Below are 22,826 nucleotides of genomic sequence, written 5' to 3' on the forward strand. Positions count from 1 at the left end.
GATGACCAGTGAACAGGGGTTGTTTTTCTTCCTCTCTAGATGGGCTCTTTCTGATTACACAACAGTGTGCACTGAGGCATGTTACAGCACCTCAGGAAGCTTCTTAACATGTGTTATGTGTTTATGTCTGCTCCCTGATATCTCATAATCTTTGAAGGCTACCAGTGGACATAAACATATGCAAAGAAAGGGCAGATGTGCAGAAAATTGTTAGTGTGAGAAAACTGAAGAGGAAGCGAGCAAACATCTTTGCTATGGCGTGTTTGTTACAAACGACAACAGCAGGCAAGCATGGAGACACATCAATGAGATTTCAGATTCCAGTTTGATTCAGAGCAGCAAGGGACATGATCAGCTTTTATCTTCTGCTCTTCTCTTTTATCTCAGTGCAGGCTGTTTTTCTAAGACTGTCCATGCACAAGTGTGTGTGTCTGTAGTTTATGGATGTATCTCTGTTTGCATTCTCTTCAAATTGTCTAAATAGTTTTGTCTAAACGTAGATTTAGTGTAGCTTGTGGATGGGGCTGCAGTGGTGTCAGCTGAGATGCTGCAACATGTTTTGGCTCTTTTAAGTGTGGCTGCAATGAAGGCTAACTCATGACCAGGCCTGCTGTACAGGTGTGTGAGTGGCTGTGTGTATTTGTGCACTTGTGACTGTTTCTATCATTTATGTCAATGAACTGTTTGGATATGCTAACACTCCTGGGAGCTTCCACTGCCTGTGTCCTGCACACCACAGTCTTCAGATTGCAGATGGCCTCTGCCAAGGCTGCAGAACATTTGCTCGATATAATGTACTGAATTGACTATATTACTTTTACTCTGAGCACTGCTTCAATGCTGTTTTTCACCAAAGAATTACCTGTTTAAAACACTGACATTAGTACTGACTTCATGCACGCAGACTTTAAATAAGAGTCCCACATTAAAGCCTGGAGTTTGACAGCAGTTCAGGAGCTGCAGACTGTGCTGTGTCCATTCCTGTTCACCTTGTATCTCAGACTTTTAGTACAACTCTGGGTCATACCACCTGCAGAAATACTCTGATTATGCAGTGTTGAATGTAATAGTGTTGGGCAGGAGGAGTACAGAGCACTAGTGGATGATTTTGTGGTGTTGTCTTGGGAAAATCATCTGTTTCTGAATGTGAATTGGATCAGAGGACAACTGTGCGACCCGTTCCTGGGAAAGGATGTTGATGTGGGGAAGGAGTACAAGTCCAAGGGGGCTGTTGTGGTGAGCACAGCTGTGGACTAAATAAAGTATTTTTCATCTTATTTCATGATCATGTTATGCAAAAATTCAAACTGTAGACAACTGTGAGTTGGTTCAAAGCGATTGTAATTCACTTCTTGATAAAGTCACAGCACTGTGCAGAAGTGCTATTTTGCATCCAATGAGCCACACTGTCTTGTGATTTTTAAACTGGTCTTGAGAAATAGTTCTCCAGGCTTTCTTTTCATTCTTCTTTGGACATTAGCTGCTTTTTCACTTTTTTTTTTGCAACTTTTTTTTTAACCTGACCATTTTCAGAGGAATGCTTTTTAAATTTAAGGTATTTAACACTCATCTATGAATCACTAAAGCATAAAAAAAGCACCTAACTGAATTGACAAACTGGTGTTGTGTGTACACATAACAGAGAAATTAGCAAACAACTGATTTTAAATTGTATCTCGAAAAGAAATAGTGACACAGAGACATCATTAAATGCACATGTGGTTACTCTACTGCGCTACTATTGCAGATAAAAATGTCAGCAACAAGAGGCCTACTATAATTTCAGCAGCTGGGAAAACAGACTAGACCCCGCTGTTAGTCTATGCCAAGGAAAACACCTGGCCAACTTCTACCTGTTGGGTAGTCGTTAACTTACTTTTGCTGTAAATTAATTACTACATTGAAGTCCTTTCTGTGAAACAGGAAAATGGATGTGCATGTTAAAAAGACACATGAAAGCTTTTTTTTCTTTCTTTATTTCATGCTAAATGAACAAACCTTTAGTATATGATGAGGTAAAGTTGACCAGACATATCAGTAGCATAACCCTGGAGATTTGCAGAAATACACAGATTTTACTCTTTATACACACAACACAGATTAAAAAAAAAAACTGTTCCCAAACAGAGTATTGTTAGTACTAAAACACGATTGGCTGCCATGAAAACAAAATAATAAAGAACATGGAAACTATCACATTTAAAAATAAATACATGTGTTGTTATGAATGTGGTCATGTGTGAGTGAAAAGCTAATCTGAGGGCACAAGTTGTAAATTTTACTCTTTTTCCCACATATCTGGGGAATTATCTCATTAATTACAGCAGAACAATGAATTACAATGTTACTAAATAAAAATAAATAATAACAGCAGAAATGGATTTGATTTATGAGGAATAAGTGTGCACATATGATCAAAATCTTTCCTCTGGTAAATGCTGGGCCTGAATACAACTGTAACATACGATAAATTACAAGACAGACAACAGAGTAAGATTGTAAGTGTCATAAACATACGTCTGAGCAGCACGTTCACAAAATAAATAGGTTTACAGTCTAGACTCACAAAGACTAAATAAACTGAAATACAGAGGTCTGCACTGGCAGCTAAGGCTATGATGTTAGATCAGTTATATGAGCGCTACACAGTTTATTAAAGAGTATACTTACAAGCACCGCATGAACAGTATGAGGTGATAACGGGAAGTTAGTTTTATGAAACATGCCTCTTCGGTATTTATAGAGTCTGTTGGTAAAACACACCAGTCTGCCTATTCACTGCATCAGGCAGCTGGAACTTGGCAGGAAGTCCTGGACGTAAGTGACTGCCGCTTTGGAGAGATAGGTCATGGTGCCATAGCTACCACTAGGAGCGCTGTCGTAGAAAAGTTGCAGATTCCGGTTGCTGGGTCCTTCTCAAGGAAATACTGACTGGCGCCGTGGGATTTCTAAAGATGAAGAGGTAACGCAGAGTGAAGCCCAGTGAACAAATACTTGCAACAGACCAAAAACCTTTCTCTGTTAGTACCTGGTCACTGAGGAAAAGGTCATTGGCCAAATGCAACACGCGCGATCCACGTGGATGATGCCGCCGATGTTGTCCACGTCTCACGTCCGCTATCAGGCCCACAACCATCACAGTCTCCACTAGCAGCTGCCGGTACTCTGGCTGTGGGACGTGGTTCAGCACAGATTCAACCTGCACTGCAAACTTAATCTCTCCTGCTGTCATCTACACAGAAAACACAGAATTTAAACACACACATATGCAGGAAGTCCAAATCTGCAGCAGGTCTGCAGTATCTACCTCTCTTGTGGCAGAAGAGGGCAACACGTATCCGTCGATGGACAGACCGTGGCACTTCTGCAGGATCTTCCACACCTTTTGGTAGAAACCCATAGGTACTCTGTTGATGGCACCATCTAGCCTGCGTCTCCTCAGCCACTGACCTTGCCTCTCCTCCCAGTGCAGCTGACCGTCTCCTGGACAAGTGCTCACGGGGACAGCATTCCACTGGGAGTGGAAGGGCTGCTGCAACGCTGTGGCGAGGCAAAACATGTAAAAAGGTTGAAATATTGGAGCATTTTTTTTGTCTCACCAATCCACAAAATGATAGCTTTTCCACCTTTCATGCAGTTATCCATGCATACTGACACTCTATCAAACTTGGCAACAAAGCACTTTAGTATATATGCTGAAGGACAAGGCTGCTATCACTCTGTTATTGACAAATACTCCTAAGAGCCTACTAACTAGTGTTGTAGCTGTAGTAACAGCCTGATATAGCTTGTGCCTTCACTAATTATCTTCCAACCAGAAAGGACACTGTATACTGTTGCAACAGCTGCCACATTGCTTCATTATGATAAACACACCCAGGGTTATTTTTGTCAAGCTATTATAAATGCAGACATCTCCCAGACCCAGAGATTTATGAACACAAGCTACCCCAGGCTTCGCCACAGTAGAGCCCGTGCTGATATGAGATGAAACAACAATGTTGTTTTAGCTGAACATAATGCAAAGAATTGGAATCTTGTCTTGATATGTACTGTTTCATCATTTATAAATAGATGAAAGTTATCAATCAAGCTCTAACACACTATACTTGTTAGTTGGGTACATTTGTGAGCGATTGTGTTCTCATTAAAACCGTTGTTAATAATAATAGATGACAAAATAACATCATCCTCATCCTTAAATAAGTAAAGCCACGAGTAAAGTGTAAGATATCTACATAAACTATGAAATCTGAATGGACTTTGCTTGGTCTACACATACTTCCTATTGCAACCTTAAAACAAATAAGCTGATATGAAGCAGGCGAGGTGAAATGGTTTACCCAGAGCGAGGAGATGTGACATTGCTACTCAAGGAAAAACCGCCACTGAAGATCTACACATGGATATGGATGACAGATGACAGAGAAGAGTTTGAGATGGTTCACACGGCTGTCACACTGCAAATATGATGGCGCTGGAGCCACACAGAGCATGGGCATGGGTAAAAATTACAACAGAGCTGCGAAAATCAGCACACGAGAAAGACTGCTGTAAGCAAAATGATAGCTGGACAGGGCTGATCACAACAGAAATCCTTTAACAAACAAACCATGCCAATCCATGACCAACTGCTATAACAAGATGGGTTATGGGGGTTCTGGACTGGTTCATCAGTTATCTGAAGTCTTGTTCTCCTACTGTCATGGGATGGGATGAGAGTCGCTCCAGCTATGGATTTAGACTGATTTAGTCATTTAGACCAAGGTCAGAAAAAGTCACATGCTAGATATTATTAAAGCCAACCCACACTTGTAGGGCGAGAGTCATCCAGCTGCAAAAAGAGAAGAACAGTGTCATTATATAGATAGATAGATAGATAGATAGATAGATAGATCGATAGATCGATAGATCGATAGATAGAAAGGCACTTGAAGCAGATGATATATATATATATACTTAAATTACAATACTTAAAATTCTATGTCCTATTATTTCTCACCTGTTTTATCTCACTCTTTAGCTTGTGTATTCCTGTGCGTTCAGTCTTTGTAGCTCCCGTGTGACCTAGTTCATGGATGGATATCGCAGGGCTAGTGGCTGTAGACTGGATTGGGCGCACTGATGAAAAGAAACAAGAGTCACAGATCAAAGATTCTGGATTGTTTAAGGGGAAGTCAAATACATTTTTTCCTGATTAATCATTTTAAGTAACAAGGTTCATGATCTGGTGTAGAATACATAGACTCTGTGTGAGAGCCACAAAATATATGTCCATGATTATTAAAAAGGTGTTCAGCTGTTCCTGAGGGATAAGGGATGGATGCGTAGGGAACAACAAAACTCACTGCTTCTCTCCACCCCAAATTCTTTGCCACTGAGGATGTGATGCAGTAGGTTCTTCATGCCAAATGGACTCAGGCTCATCAAACTCTCTGACGCCTCCTCCCCTACAAAGACGTTGCAAGCCTTTCATATTGCACACTTAATTCCTTTGCTCATCCACTCAGTTATGCGTGCATGTGTATGTGTACGTTGTGTTTTGGTGTTTTTTTCCTACCAGAACAGTGCAGGCTACGAGCTAACTCAGTGGCCATCACTTGCATGATGAGTCCTATCCTGAGTCTGAGCATGTCCCCGAACAGAGCGGGCTGGGGGCGCACATACATGGCTAGATACACCATAATTTCCACACGACAGACACACACAGTTCAGAGCTGTAAGATCAGCGTGTGGAAAAAGTCATCAAACAGTCCAAACAGTGACTGACTTACCTGAGTGAGCACTGCTACACTTATGTCCTGACCACTGGCTTCGTAGATGAGGTTGTTTAACTCATCCGGAGGAAGAGGGCTGAACAGAATCAGGACAGAGACCTTGGATTATTACTGGAAAATTTCTTCAGCCACACTGTTTTACTGCAATAACGGCTTACACTGTGATCACTCTTTCCCTGGGTTGAGGAGGTAGACCTACAGTCAGCTGCTTGTGATGGGAAATCAGATCTGTGCAGGCCTGCAGACAAGACAAATACATGTGGAATGAATTATTAATAAATGGTCATGGACACTGTTGATCCTGTTCAAAACACACCTATTAGGAACTTCCTAATTCTTACTTGCAGCATGAGTGAGTGACTGAAGCTGTTTGTAGCAGGAGGAATAGGGTAGGTCAACAAAGAGACAGCAATGATTCAACAACACTGGATCAGAACAGAGTCCAGATATCTGATCACAGTGACTGAGCCACATGGAAGATACCAATGACACAGCTAAAGACTGAATATATAAGTATACATGATTTATGGTACATGTTTGTAAGGTCAATTTGTGGCTACATGTGGAATGGCATCATCATGCTGTTGGTGGTAGTGCTGTCTTACTACTTAGTGGTGTTTAAATCAAGCACATAATCTCTGCTGCAAGTTGCTGACACACTTCATTTAAAATAATCTCTAACCAGGTGCTAAGCCACCTTTTCCTAAGACACTGACCTCAGCGAGGACCTCCACCCTCTTGCGCAGTATTCCAGAGATGTACCTAATGAGCCCCCACTCTTTGCAGGCTCCGGCTTCTCACGTACAGCTCCTCCAACAGTGATCGCACGCTGACCCCACCCTGCCCAGGACCTGACAACTCCACCAGCCAATCAGCTCCTCTGCTCAAGAGAACAAAAACACAGGATGGGCAATTACAAAAGCAGCATTTTTTAATCAAACGTTTGCTCTACTTTTGTCTTGATGATCATACTTCATCACATAGAGAATGTAGAGGATGTCAGCCTGGTCCTGAAGAGTGGGGCATTCTTTTAGCTGCCTGACCAACGCTGCAAAGTCTGTGTTGCCCTGAGAGTCTCGAGGCAGGTGAAGATCAGCAGCAGAGTGTGGCTAGTAATGGAAAAGTGCCAGGGTTAGACAAATGTACTCACAGCAATACTGAAGTCATGAGAGAAATGAGTTGGCTGGTGGAAGGATATGCTCTGTCTACCTTGTGCTGTTTCGCCTGTGGGCCGTGCTGAGGATGAGGAACATCAAGAAGGTTGAGAGAGAAATCATGGCTGGATTATAGACGACTTCCGGATGGTGGGGAAGCTGGTCGCAGCATAATCTTTCAGCTCCCAGGCGGTTTGGTTGCCCCTTGAAAACTGACATGTTATAACATAACGAGGAATATCCATAGTAGTATGTCAGGGGGTAAGAAGAGAAAGACAAGAGGAATTCGGCAAGAAGGTGCGGAGGAAGGAGTTTTTTCACCGAAAGAAGTTGACGGTGCTAGCAAGCTAAAGCTACCCGGAGCTATGGAGGCAATGGAAGCCAACATTCTTGCGGAGCTGAAAAAAGTCCAGGATAATTTAAAAGGTGAAATAGCGGAAAAGATTGGACTTGTGAAAACAGAAATGTCGGAGTTTAGGAAAGAAGTGGGGCAACGGCTCGACGAAATTGTCACGGACATGAAAGAGGTAACAAGCAGGATTGAGGAGGTCGAACAGAGAGTAAACGAGGTGGAGGAGGTCACAGTCGACCTTAAAGACGTGCTTGGCCATACTCTCCAGTTACAAGAAGACCTCCAGACACGTCTGTCCGACCTGGAAGCCCGCTCCCCGCAGGAATAACATACGAGTTCACGGGATACCAGAGGGGAAGAAGGGGACAACATGCTCGAATTCATGGAGAATTTCATAAAGAAGGAATTGCCCCTCCCGACACCAATCTGGGCATACAGCGGTGCCACCGCTCACTCGGCCCCAAGCCACCTCCGGGCTCCAACCCCAGGTCCGTCGTGGATTCATTTTTGGAATACAAGATCAAGGACTTGGTGCTCCGGTCTGCATGGACCAAAAAGAGATACGGCTGAAGGGGAGACGGGTGTATTTCGACCAAGACTATCCTAGTGACATTTTAGCGAAACGCAAAGCATACAACACAATCAGGAGGATTTTAAAGAGAAGGGCTCCGCTTCCAAACACTGTATCCGTCGAGACTGCGTGTGTTTTATGAAAGCGGACCCGTGATCTACAATAACGCGCAAGACGCATCCGAGGACCTGGAGAAGAGGAAGTTGATGGAAAAGGGAGCGGATGACCCAATCCCACGCATCCCCACACTCAAGCCGAGGACGCCCTTCTGGGAAAGAGCGAGCGGGGCACCACGACAGACCCGGGAGGAACGGATGAAATACATCCAGGAAAAGCTCCAGAGATTCAAGTGCATGGATAGTAACACCTAAAAGAAATTTTTTTTTTCCGCACCTATGACGGCAGTTTTCCTCGTAAAATAAGAGCGAAAGGTTTGACCGCAGTTTGGGATGTTACCAGCTTTCTCCAAGAGCGCTGCTACGATGAGCGGAGATCACCAAGCAGCACTACGAGGGGCTCTCTGGGACTCTAGGGACTCTCCTCTTTGTTTTGAAGTTGGACGTATACTTCATAATTGGAAGTCATATATGTTATTTGTTCAGGTACGTTGTTTATGTGTTCCGCAGACCCCCGTTTTTTTTCCAGAGCACCTAAAGAGTTACAGGTATTGTGTAATTTCCTTTTCCTGATGGAGATCAGACAAGAATATAAGGTAATAACACTTAATGTTAACGGTTTACATAACCCCATTAAAAGAAATAAAGCTCTTGCTAAAATGAAACGAGAAAAAACAAGATATAATTTTCTGGCAAGAAACACATCTTTCTGCCATCGAACACAACAAATTGTGTAAAATGGGGTTCAAAAATGTGTTTTATTCCTCATATGTAAAAAAGCATTCTAGAGGAGTGGCCATCTTATTGTCTGACAAAGTACATTTCCAACTTTCCTCACAAATCAGAGATAAAGAGGGGCGTTATATACTGGTCAAAGGGTACATAGATCACAAGGAAGTTACATTGTTTAACGTGTACAGACCACCGGGGACTGATAAACATTTAATTAAGACCCTTTCTGAATTAATTGCAACAGAAACATCAGGCATATTAATATGCGGTGGAGATTGGAATATTCACCTGAATCAGTTTCTGGACACATCCAGCAAAACTAAATTGCCACAACCAGAAGCAGTATCTGTTAAAAGAATGCTTAAGGAACTGGGGTTGTTTGACGTGTGGAGGGATGCACACTCACTGGAAAAGAAATATACTTTTTTTTTCACATTCCCACCATATGTATTCAAGACTGGACTATTTTTTTATGTCACACTCTGATAAGCATAGAATTCTAAATTGTGATATAGGGTGAGAGATATTTCGGACCATGCAGGGGTGTACTTGACACTCCATTTGGATTCAGATCGGAAAGAGTCTTTATGGAGGCTTAATACTAGCCTACTAAACGATGTAGAATTCGAAAGGTTTGTTAAAAAGAATTTAAGGAATATATGGACTATAATAACAATGGTGATGTTTCCCCTAGTATTTTATGGGACGAGCGAAGGCAGTTCTCAGAGGAAACTAATTTGGTGGTCCTCATATAAAAAAAAAGAAAAGAGAAGTATTTAATAGACCTTACTACGAGACTGAAACACCTAGAATCAGAACATGTGAAAAGTAACAATGATAACACCTTATCACAAATTAAAGAAACACAACAGATATTAAATAGGCTATACGAAGATCAAATAGAGAAAAGGGCTAAATTTATTAAGCAGAATTATTATGAAAATGGTCCTAAATCCAAGAGACTTCTTGCTTGGAGGATACGGAAACAGCAGGCTGACAGATTCATTCAGAAAATTAAAAACCCAGCAAATGATAAAATATGTCATGACATGAAAAGCATAAAAGAATCTTTTGTAACCTATTATACCCGACTGTCGCAGAACCACACAGGATAGATGTGCCCTCTGTTAATGTATTTCTTTCCTCACTTGATTTACCATCGATAGGAACAGAACAAAATAAAAGATTAACACAAACAATAACTGTGGAGGAGATTAACAAGGCCATCTCAAAATTGAAAGGTAATAAGATGGCCGGTGAGGATGGCTACCCGGCAGAGTGGTATAAACACTTCAGAGATCTAGTAACCCCTCTGCTGAGGGATTGCTTTAACCATGTGCTTACAGGGGGTGAGATACCACCATCCTGGAAACGAGCAGTTATTTCAGTAATTCCCAAAGCAGGTAAAAATAGAACAGAATGTGGTTCTTATAGACCCGTCTCTGTCTTGAATATTGACTACAGGATATTTGCAACAATATTAGCTAAACGGTTGGAATTTATAACTTCAGAACTAACGGATACAGATCAAACAGGTTTTGTTCGAAATAGGCAAACTCATGATAATGTGAGGCGGGCTCTCCATCTAATAAACAAAATGAAAAATATCGAATCAATAGCTGTTAGTCTTGACGCCGAAAAGGCGTTTGACTCTGTCTGCTGGAATTATCTTTATTTGGCCTTAGAGAGATTTGGTTTTAATAGCCAAATCATCAGATGCTTACAGTCTCTATATAACTCACCCACTGCCAGGATTAAAATTAATGGTGATTTAACAGATACACTACAACTGGAGAGAGGCTGTCGTCAGGGATGCCCCCTGAGTCCCACTCTTGCGCTATTCATTGAGCCCCTGGCGCAGGCTATCAGGGAATCTAAAGACATTAGAGGTGTACTAATTAACGATATAACGTATAAAGTTGGTTTGTATGCTGACGATATTCTCATAACGCTAACTAACCCGGAAATCAGTCTGCCTAATCTTTTTTCATTATTGAAAATATTTGGCATGTATTCCGGATATAAATTAAATTTACAGAAAACTCAGATTCTCTTATATAACTATCGCCCATCACAAGATGTTCAAAAGATAGCCAAGTTTAACTGGAGTAACACCTCTATAAAATATCTAGGAATCCATATACCCATAGATCTATCCGACCTCTATGAATGCAATTATGTCCCACTAACATCAGAAATTAAAGCAGACCTACAGCGCTGGTCATTATTGCCAATGAATATGCATAACCGGATAGATATAATAAAAATGAATCTTTTGCCAAAGCTTCTCTATTTGTTCCAGGCGCTGCCTATACAAGTACCCTCCAAGCAATTTAACGAATGGAATAGGATGATCTCTAACTTTATTTGGGCCAAACAAAAACCAAGAATAAAATTTCAGACGTTACAATTGCAAAGGGACAAAGGTGGATTCGCTCTGCCGTGTCTTGAGGACTATTATAGGGCTGCACAGTTGCGAGTGATGATTGGGTGGTGTGACCCAATGTGTGAGGCTAAATGGAAGGAGATAGATCAATCCTACTGTGAGATACCGCTCCAATCACTGCTTGGAGATCAACCGCTCATTAAAAGACATATATATGCAGACTTGCTCCCGGCGCTAATGAAAGTGCCCATAGAGATATGGCATAAGATACTCAAATATGAGAAAACTGAAAAAAGTGCCCGGACTTTAAGATGGCCTGCTTATGATTCAGATTTTGCACCTGCAAACAAGGATAAGAGATTTATACAGTGGTTACATAAGGGTATAACAGGTTACTGGAAGATTACAGATAAAAATGTACTAAAAGACTACCAGCGACTCCAGAGAAGTTTTTACTTGGAAAGACAGGATTTCTTTAGATACCTCCAGCTGAGGCACCATTACGACAGAAACATAAAATTCCTAGAAGAGGAGGACACGGGCTTGGTTAAAATCTTCCTTGACTCTTGTAAGGGAATGCACCAAAGAAACAGATATCCAGATTATACAAATGTTTACAAACAAGTAGGAATAATGACACAACATATATCAAAACTAGATGGGAAAAAGATGCTGAAATAATAATACATGACGACAACTGGTTCAATATGTGTAAGGCTGTGGTAATGACCTCGAGCTCAGGCCTATGGAGGAATTTGCATGGAAAAACACAGTGCTTTTTTTTGTCACACGAATGCTAAGAGTAAACAAAATAAAGATCCCGACAAGGCTCAGTGTTGGAGGAACTGTGGAAGTGTATCTGCAGGACATTTTCATATTTTTTGGGAATGTGCCAAGATTGTCCCCTATTGGCTGGTAGTGATCACAGAAATCAATACCATGATGGGCTTGAACTTGGCCCCTGATTTCACTGTGTTTTATCTATGTGATTTGCCACAAGGACTGAGGAATTCAGACAAATATCTTTTATTGATATTATTGGCTGGTGCAAAGAAAGCTATAACTCGCAAATGGCTAAACGTGGATCCACCGTCATCCTTGGACTGGATAGGTATTATCAAGGAAATTTACACAATGGAGAGATTGACTTTTCACTAAGACTGGCTGCGGATAAATTTGAGAAATACTGGAAAAAATGGGACCTTTACTCAAATGGAAAAATATTATAATTTCTGATACCATGTTTCAATGCTGTTGTTCAGCTATTTGATTTGATTGTACCATAAAGAGATATGTCTTTTTTTTTTTTTTTTTTTTTTTTTTTTTTTTTTTTTGTTTGTTTGTTTGTTTGTTTTTTTTTTTGTTTTTTTTTGCTAGCCTGGATGCTCTATGAATGTTGGGGGTCTGCGTGTTTTGTAAAAAATTATACAAAATTGTCAATAAAAAATAAAGTGTAAAAAAAGAAGGTTGAGAGATTTGCGATGTTTGCTCTTGACCGGAGTCACAGGCAGATACATGGAAGACTCTGAAAATATGTTTCATTAAAACAGAGCATTAAAAAGAGAGTCTCTGCTTTTTAACACACTGGCAGCTTATTACAAAAGAATGCCTTTTAAGGTCTCTGCTTTGCTGTTAAACAGGGAGGATATCTTTGATTATTACTGGATTATTATTAGAAAATTCATTCAATCACAGTTTTTACTGCAGTAACAGCTTGCACTGTGATGACTCGGTCCTTGGGTTCAGGAGGTAGACCAGACCTTTGCAGGTTTGACAGGCTTGACAACGGCTTAGTGTCTTGACAAGATTTGGCGAGTTTTGTCACTTTGATGTCAAAAAATCTAACATCAATCTTATTATATCATTACAGACTCCTTATAAAAGATGGATGTGCTAGGAGGGTGAAGCCAGTGCTTGAGTGCCATAAACCTGCTGTCTCTCTAATGGCCAGCAGGGGGCGAAACACAATTGAACTAATTGTAATGACGTTCACGAGAAAATTACTCAAGTCCTTGCTTAATGTGTGACCTCAGCAAACATTTTCAGTCACACTGACACCGTGCTTGTCTCAGATAAACAAAACAACCAAAATGCTCAAGACAAGGCTTCACAAACCAGTTGGTGGCATCGTGGTGACCACATCCATCTTTTAAATACACATTATGGTTAATATATCTGCACTAGCATGAAAACTAGCATGGTCATTACATTGTTGAGAAACTCACTGGGAACGTTCAGGCCCTGGACCTGCGCCATAAAAGACAGGATGTCTCTTGTGGTATGTTCTGGACTGAAGACGTGGTGCTGCCCCCTCTGGATGGGAGGAAGATGGCACTTGGTGGTGGTGCTGTGAAGGAGCTGGGTGAGGTACTGGTCAAATACATCTTTTGAGTCCTCTAGAGTTAAAAAGAATTGAACCATGTTTACACACAGGACAAAGTAATCGTACCACTCAACTGCTGTACAGTCTTGGACAATTAGTAATTACCCGAGGGACCACAGGTATTATACTCCTCTCCATATCCATCATCATCATCGCCTTCATCCTCAAGTAATATGTCATCATTCTCTTCATCCAGGAAGCTGAGACGAGTGTGAAACGAAGTGGTCTGGACACTGGAGACGTCTGACATCTGCACCCTGTAGTGGTCAGCCAAAGTACTCAGACACAAACTTTTCTCTAATCACAAAGTTCACATCATCTGTTGTTTTAAGTTATAGAGGGAAACAAACCTCGCTCCAGCAAAATAGCCATCCTGCAGTTTCCTTAGAGTTGATAGGATACATGAATCAATTGTTTCTCCATCCTCATCTAGACAGAAAAAAGATGGACATTCATCAGGTAAAAAATTAGGAGCTACTCACAGTTCATGTGTTCAGCAGTGTCATCTCCTGTTTGAACATGCCGTCTAAACATCTAAGTTTATTTTTTATATTAGCTAAAAAATACAGTACATTCTTAATTATATTATGTAGAACAATTACAGACTGATATGATTTGGTTATTACCCAGCATGCTACGGGTGATTGGGAATGTGAGCGTCGGACGTCCTGTCATCCTCCAGCAACAAGAGAGATAGGCCAGCTCGGTCCGTAACATCTCCACAATCATCTGGTTGTCCAGTGCCAGATAGAAATGGTGCTGATCCAGAAACTGAACAAAGGGAGCCCAAGCAGAAATAAAGAAATTCAAATATTTATTGTTCAATCATTAATGTTAATGTGGTTAACATAACAAGGTTACAGCGTGCCCTAGTTTTACCTGAGGGTGAATATGTAAGAGCGATTTCGGATCTCGTAGAATTTGGATGTTCCCAGGACACCAATGTGTCTGTACGGCCGCCCACTCAGATTCAGCTTCTTGCTGTTCCCTGTGGCAGAGACACCAGATGGTACTCTTATTTATTTTAATATGAACTCACATGCACAGCTGTACACTGTAAGGAAAAGAGTGCTTGTTTACCCAGTCTAACATAGACATGGCTCAGGATGCGAGCTGGCATGACCCTGATGGGCAGAACTTCTGCCATTGTCTGTACCTCGATCCCCAGATCTCTCAACAACTCCTGGATCTCCTCCGACTCTGCTAGAACACAAACTAGAAAAAGAAAATGTATAAAAAGCAATTTAGATATTAAAAGGTTGGTAGTTCAATACCTGGCTGCTCCAGTCTGGATGCCAAATATCCTTGGGCAAGTTACTAAACCCAAGTTGCTCTCTGATGTCTTTACTGGAGTGTGAATGTTAGATAAAAAGCATTTAAGCATAAAAAGGTGCTTGTATGAATTGGTGTTGACATTGGTGTGTACAAAAGAATATGCTGACATCAGAACATCAGAAATGACTAATCTCAGAAATGTGACATTTGGTACTGAAGCTGAAAGTCCCTCTATTTTCAAAGCAGTGTTTAGTTAATATCTGACTTTAACTCTCAGCCCATATTAATTGTTTCCTACAAATTAATCACCAACCTTGTACCACCACATCTGGTTTGAAGCTTGTAGAGAATCTCCTGTTGAGCGGATCTCTCTCTCCTGGTGCTAAAAACCCTTAATCCGAAAAAGAAAAGGCAAGACGAAGCAGAAGATTTATAACATTCGTTGAATGCTTATAAGTAATAAAAGCAAGGTGGGTTTTATGTATTGAATTTCTGTTAGTAACATCTACTAGAAGTATTCTCATCATCATTACTTACAATACAACTACAGCATCATTACTAATTTGTGACATTATCTAAATATCTGCAATAAACACAGTAATAACAAACAGTTGCCTTGTGGCTAGCTATCATTTAAGGTGTATAGCTCAGGACCTACCTCAGCCACAAGGGACCCCAAGATGTAGAGTGACTGTCCCCACATGTGTGGCAGCTGGCCCATGGCTACCCTGTCTACTGAGTGAGGATTGCTATACTCCTCCTCAACCTGCAAGAGGTGGTAGCTTAATAAACAGATATATACACTGAAACAGTCCAGGTAAACAGAACAACAGATTGACAATGTATGAGTAAAATTTGCAAAAAAAAACCCTTAGGTGAACAAAACTACAATTTTATAGAATATAAGTGATGACAAAAACAGGGCAAAGAGTATTAACCACAGCAATTAGCTAATTAGCAAATGCTAATATGCTAATGTACACTAATTAGCTAATTGCTGTGGTTAATTAATTTTTCACTTGTTTAAAATTTGTCGTTAAACAAAGTTTAATGACTTCTACAAACTATTTTGTGAAACAAGAATAAAACAAATAGTAAATATATAAATAAAAAAATAATAAATAAAACTAATTTTTTTGACACAACTGTTTTTTTTACCTTTTAATTTTTAGAAGACACTGCAACTAATTATGGTTAAACTTGATACTGAAAAAACATAAAATAATACACTACAATAGCATTGCACATGTAAAAGCTGCTCCTATGTCATATGTGTCATATTACAACAGACATTTTGAAAGTATTCTTCATGAAAGACTCAATTTCGTATCTTCTATTAAGTTTCTTTAGACTAATTTACAGCACAATCTTGAGTCCCCCCTCAGTTCGTATATTTCACTAGGAAAATGGGAAATAGGTGCAGTGATTTAACTGAAATATATGCCAAAGAAATGTAGTAGACAAAAAAAGAGTTTGCACATTTGTAATAAGCTTCTTTTGTCCTCCCCAGATAGTAACAAAATGCTTCAAGATATAATTTATCTTTTGTCTGTTATGTGTTGATACAACACTGGTTCATCCCTTGAGTTATTTGCCGTTTTATGCCAGAATGATTCACAGGTCAGTAACAACAAACCATGAAAAGCATTTCTCTGAAAATGGTCAAGTATGAGGACTGGAGTGAAAAAGAGGACGCCAATGACCAAAGACAAACTTCGAAAGATCTTCAGAAAGCTTAGAGAATTACTGCTCAAGACCACTTGAAAAAATTACAAGTCGAACAAAACATAAAGCAATGAAAGGTGGATTAAGTCAGACCATGCCACAATAATGTAGCCCTTACTATGAGAACGGGTGCATATATCTGTCAAAATGTGGGACTATGTTTACAAATGGCTGTAATTCCTACATAGCTAATGCAATATTTTCGTTAATACTCTTAAAAACCACATTCATTTTAAAATATAACCCATACTATGGTGGTGTTCAGAGGTAAAATTATTTTTAAAAATGCATCACTGTCCAAATTTATGGCACTAACTGTATGTTGTGCTTTCCTGAGTCTAGGATACCTTGTCAGGAGGAACAGAATAAAGTTCAGGCACCAACTTAATGCCATTCTTCCTCTGATTAAAACACCCTCCAGTGCTTCACGGTACTCTTGCACCTGTGAAAAGCAAATTTGTTGTTATTGTTAAAAAGCCATATCCAAAGTGACTCAATGATTGTGTGAGTACAGCAGAAAGTGCATATGAACCAGTGTATTTGGTTGCTTTACCTGAACTTGATCACCAGCAAAAATACCATCCAGGATGAGGTAAGTCCAAAACACAGGCCACTCACACTCGATATTTTCAAATAGCTTCAGCTCAGCAGGATCATAATGCAGCCGAGATGGATCCTAGCGAGAAAGATCAAGAGCTTACATAAGCTTTCCTGCAAAAAACATAAAAATCTATACTCTTCACTAAAAAAGAGCACCTCATCCCTGGGTTCACTGCTGTAATGCATTTACATGTCCCATGAGCCTTAATACTAGAATATATCACCTCTTTGGGACAACGATATCCGTCCCTGATAAAGCGACAGCAGCCATAGCGACCCTGAAATAAAGCAAAGAGTAGAATTTAAAGAGCGCAGGTCAAAATACCAAACTACATACTTTTCCTTGGCAGAAATGTCCAGCTTGCTTATGCTTTGACTTCACCTGCAGTTTGCTTATGATCTCTGACTTCGTCACAGCCACCAGGTCAGCATCCTCCACAGCAAACGCAGGGAAAGAAGTGATGGACAGAAGACCAGCATCTACTTCCTTTGAAGTTGAAGCTCTTGGCAGCATGGAGCACAGAATAGACTGAAGGGGAAAAACAGCACGCTGAATACAAGAAGGACAAACAGAGGTGATGCTACCATAGCTAAGGGCTAATTAAAAATGATACCTGACAGTGTTCGACTTCATCAGGCAACACATGGATGACTGACTTCGGCCCTCCGTGAGCACCAAACAGATCCAGCTCATCTATAGCCTCAAGCGCTGCCTGCAACGTGCATACGCAGATTAATCCCTATATCCATGAATGGACAGTACAGTGTATCATAAATGCTGATAATTATTAAATAACACGTAGCCTTTGTACCTTAGCCATTCCTACAGAGCTGGCATTGAGCTCAGGAATGCCCTGGTTAGTCTTGTCACCTCGTTCCCACATTCCATAGTCCTGCAGTGGTAAAAATGGTCATGGCTTCATTTCTTTAGGCAACTGTCCAGGACTGAAACTCATCATGGCACTGAAAAGCCTATTCCACTGATTTATCATTCAACTATGATAACAGAAACAAAAAAAACAACAACAAACAAACCTCTGACTTTTTACTACTAATTCTTCTTTCATTCATTGTTTCAAAAACCTGTGGATACACTACCCTGAAGTCAGTCCAAAACCCAGAAGTGTTTCCAAACATCTGGACGTGTTACAGTAGAAGACTCGACATGCACATATTTTGGGAGCAGCTTTTATTCTGTGTCTTTTCATTTAACTACTCATATGTCACACTCCAGACACCACATACCCAATCAAGACCTCTAAAAATATTACCCACCGCTACTTTGTAGGCAGCCTCTATGTAGAAGACCAAGTTTTGGACGAAGGCTACCTCGTCCAGGTTGGAAATGATACGAAGACCTGCGGGATGAGATAACAACTCATGTTCAGTGTTCAGTAGCTGTTTTAACAAAGGAAAACTCATTCTTTAATAATATGATGTTACAACACCAAGGCAAAGAAAAGGCAAAAATTATATATATACATTAAAAAAAAGCAGTCTGCATCACTATTGTACCTGAGGCTGTCATCTGTGCCAGCATCAGCAGGTAAATCGAGGTGGCGTCCACCTGGAGATGACCCCACTGATCATCCCTGACCACTGTGGCACAAGTGGGAGTATCATATTTGGCATGCAAGCAATCCTTTGTACTCTGGGTGTGTTTGAACTTCTCCACCTTGGCCACCTGGAGACACATGACCAAAGACTCATTGTTTCTTGTCTATAGCTTTAGCTAAGTTTATAATGAGTTTCCTCATAAGCTAATCAGCAACGTCAATAATTTCACAGTAAAAGCGACGTCATCAAGTTGTTTGTTTTGTTTACCCAGCAGTCCAATACTCAAACCCAGGGTATATCTTACCTGTCTCATCATGCACTGCAGAAGCCCCTGCATCAGTTTCACGACACTCTGCCAGCAAACAAAAACAGCTCTATCAGTAAACGGCAAAAATCTCACCGTGATGCAATTTACTTTCTATTTCTAGCAAGCTAGAAAGGAAACAGCTACAATAATCTCTTGTGGCTCTATGTATTTATTCTCACATTTCCCACAAGAACTTGTGGAGGGCGGCTCGAGACTTTTGCAATATGCTGTATTTTATCAAACAGGTTAGCAAATTTATCAGCTTGGACTATTAAACAATGACTCAAAGTTACAAGAGCTAAAAATGTACTTAATAATTTCTAACAGAACTATGAATTGGGGGTTTTTTCATACACATTAGATAATTTTTTAGCAATTCTTTTAGTGAATCTCAATCAGGAGCTTTTATCAGTGCTGGCCTGATTTTAAAGTTAGATATTATAACACCTTACTCTATAATTAGGGGCAGAGTGGTACTTGTTTATTGATGGCACTCAGTACATCCACTGTAGGTTTGCATGTATGGGTGAAAGCCTGTGCATGTTCAGTGCATGTTATGCCAGAGTGAAATAATCCTTTCCTCTTTCTTTAATCCTCTTTTTTCCTAAAGCCTACTAAAACATTACGATCGCAGTGCTGACCAAAACAAATGTGATTCTTTTATATTCCCTTTCAAGCTATTTAAGAGTAAAACAATATTTTCTGTTGAGCTAATGTGATACTTTAGCTTAACTAAAGCCCACATTCATTAAAGTTTTCCTAAGTTTTGCTATCCTCAAATATTTAACCCGTCATAACTGAAAGAATGCACAGGCCCCTTTTTTACTCACTCTATTTATGTTGCAAACACACCTGCTCCAGTTCGTAAGCTTTGGCCTTGTCTTCATCGCGGTCTGCATTCTTCCGGTAGGCCATACCCAGCCCCCACACCGCCAGGACACTGTAGACATTATCCCTCACCCAGGCGTCCTTCTTCTGCGCACTGGCAGGAAGAAGTCCTGTCACTGGGTTCTGAAACCAAGACACATGTGACATGTTAACCAATAGTAAAGACAGGGGTGGTATGAAGGATACAGTTGTGGTCAATAGTTTACCTGCACTCATCATGAGCCTGAATGTGATCATAATTGTGATTTAGGTTGGGTTTTTTCAGAGTTGAATGATTGTACCACGAACACAAATCTTTAACATTTCTGAGGTCAGGTTTTTTGGGAAGCCCATTACAGAAGCTCCATTCCAAAACCAATTCTGGTGTGTTTGGGATCATTGTCCTCTTGGAAAACCCAACAGTGTCCAAGTTTCAACTTTCTAGCTGTTGATCTGACGTGAAGCTGAAAATTTTGAAGATAGTCATCCTTCATTATTCCATCCACTTTGTGCAATGCACCAGTATCATAAGCAGCATTATAGCTACAGAGCATGATGCTACCACCACGCTTGACAGTTTGTAAAGTGTTCTTAGGTTTGAAAGCCTCAGCTTTACTCTCCCAAACATACATTTTGCCATTGTGTCCAAACAGCTCAATCTTTGTCTCATCTGACCACAACATTTTTCTCCAGAGAGTATTTGATTTGTCCATGTGGGCTGGTGCAAATTTCGGTCAAGCTTGAAGGAGCAGGAGCTTTTTTCTATAATCCATGTGTGAAAGATCCACGACAGATACACAGCTGCAGCTTTTTAGCTAGCAGCTGAACACTCCACCAACGACTACAACACACAGACAGGACCCAATACACACTTTAAGCCAACGAGGCGTGATTCTTCTTCACCTATCACAGAATCATAGCTATTATTCTTATATGTGTTATTGTGATCTCCTATGAGCAGAGCTGAAAATGAATGGAAGCATGGTCCCGCTGGTTACAATTCAAACTGAAATTGTTAAAAAGTATCAGAATCCTTTCACTGAAAGTTACTAAAAGTTAATGTGTGCCCAGTAATAATAATACAGCAGTTGCAGTTTATATTTGGAGGAGCCTGAGACATCATTGTGTCACCCCTCCTCTCTCACGAAACATATACCCCGACATGTCAGTACATGCTATGCGTGGAAAGCTGATGCCATTTCCTATCAGCTGAGTACTCTCTGGGTCACAGTTTAGCATAAACAGCTGTTGATGGTGCCTCATGTGAGCTCAAGAGCCAGTAGATAACAGTACATAGCTTTCCAGTCCTCAGCCTGTTCCAGTGCCTGAACTTTGCCCACACTTTGTTTATTTCTGTGCAGCTCACTTTTGGCTGAACCCTAACCTATATGGGCTACAAAACATGTCCATACCTAGCATGCTTCTGAAGGAGAAATCAAGGATATGTGCATAACTGAAATCCATAACACTGGGTCCTGGTGTTGTCTCGTTTGAAGTTTGCATGACTTAAACGTTCAAATGGACTATAGTGTCCAAAATAATGTATGACAGTATTTCATATACAACCACGTACATTCTGCAACATCTAAACTAGTACACAGGTAGTGACGCATCAATAACTGTAATCACAGTATGCAACATACTTCATTTTGAAATAAGTGCTTCCACATTTAGATCTTGAATTATTGCTTCATTCAAACGTTTCTCAATAACATTGCGAAAAAGTGGCCCTCACTCCCTTTTCCTGCCTAAAACGAAAATCCACCTTTGCGGAAGTGCTCCAGCTTTACTGCGCTGCCTCGTCTCTGGTGTATGTCTGGACTCACCTGATGGCACAGGATAGTCTCCTGGACCAGCCGGGCATAGCCGTCCAGCCGCACTCCTGAGTTACTGCGACTCCTCATCCTCTCTGATCACTGCACACACAACAACAGTTTAAGTCTCAGCGACCGCTTAAAACTCGGTATTTGCTTGTTTGTAAACGAAGCTTCGAACACCACCGGCTCTCGCTTAATAACTTAGGTAGGCTGTCTTACCAGGCAGCGACCCATCCTCCCAGTCCTGTTTCGCCGACTCGATCCCCGCAGAGGCTGCTCTGCTAGCGCTCGCTAGCCGGGTAGCATCCAGCTGTTTTTTGACAATATCAACATGTAACATTAAGCTAGCAGCATAAATTTTCAGGCACACACGACCACACGGCCCGGTCAAAGTGCCTAATAAGACGAGTCAGGGCTCGCAGAGGACAGGACGTGAGGTCTCACAAACACAGAGAGGCTGGAGGGCAGAAACGTCTGTGAGCGATTGTACATCCAATCTGTAAAAAAAACAAAAACATTGTGTTCTTGTTGTTTCCCTGCTCGCCGACAGGGGGCGCCAGATCACTTTCGTTCCTTCCACTCCAAGGCTTTAAGCCTTAAGCGTATTCACTTTATTTAGAAATGGGGAAAACTGACCGAGTATCCTGCTAGTTTATATGGCTTGTTTCATAAACATTAGATTTATTACATGTACTGTTGGGTTTTTGGGGGTTTATATTTTATATACAAAAAGTAAATAGTTTAAAGTATCTAGCTATTAAATGCATTCAGCTAGTTTCCCTTTATTTCCCTCGATTTTAAAGCAGCATTAAATGAAAACACTCGTTGAGTACCACAGAACTGTACTTTTGCACATTACTTAAAATGTAATTCATGCATTGTTCTTTGCCATTAAAGTCCAATAACATGGACTGAACCACCACTCACAACCACTAGCACTTTATATAGCCTCTGTAGAAATTATCCACACCCTCACTTATCTTAACTGCACTACTGTATAGTTCTGTGTAAATAATCATTCTGTACATACAATAATTTTTAATTTTTAATCCTACAACTGTTTACAACTTGCATAGTTCCCATTTCTGTATAACTGTATAACTCAGATTTCTGTAAAGTTATTTATTTCATATTCTGTATAGTTTTTCATATTTATATCCTGTTCATATCCTGTACATAGCTTGTACTCACTACAGCCTGTACATAC

General features: G+C 40.6%; 1 pseudogene; it reads right to left on the reverse strand.

The window, feature by feature from the left end:
* Positions 1-1,960: 1,960 nt before the first annotated feature.
* LOC120440389 lies at positions 1,961-22,134 on the reverse strand (annotated as a pseudogene).
* Between the last annotated feature and the right edge of the window lie 692 nt (positions 22,135-22,826).

Source organism: Oreochromis aureus, linkage group 1, assembly GCF_013358895.1.
Source record: "Oreochromis aureus strain Israel breed Guangdong linkage group 1, ZZ_aureus, whole genome shotgun sequence".
Classification (NCBI taxonomy): Eukaryota; Metazoa; Chordata; class Actinopteri; order Cichliformes; family Cichlidae; genus Oreochromis; species Oreochromis aureus.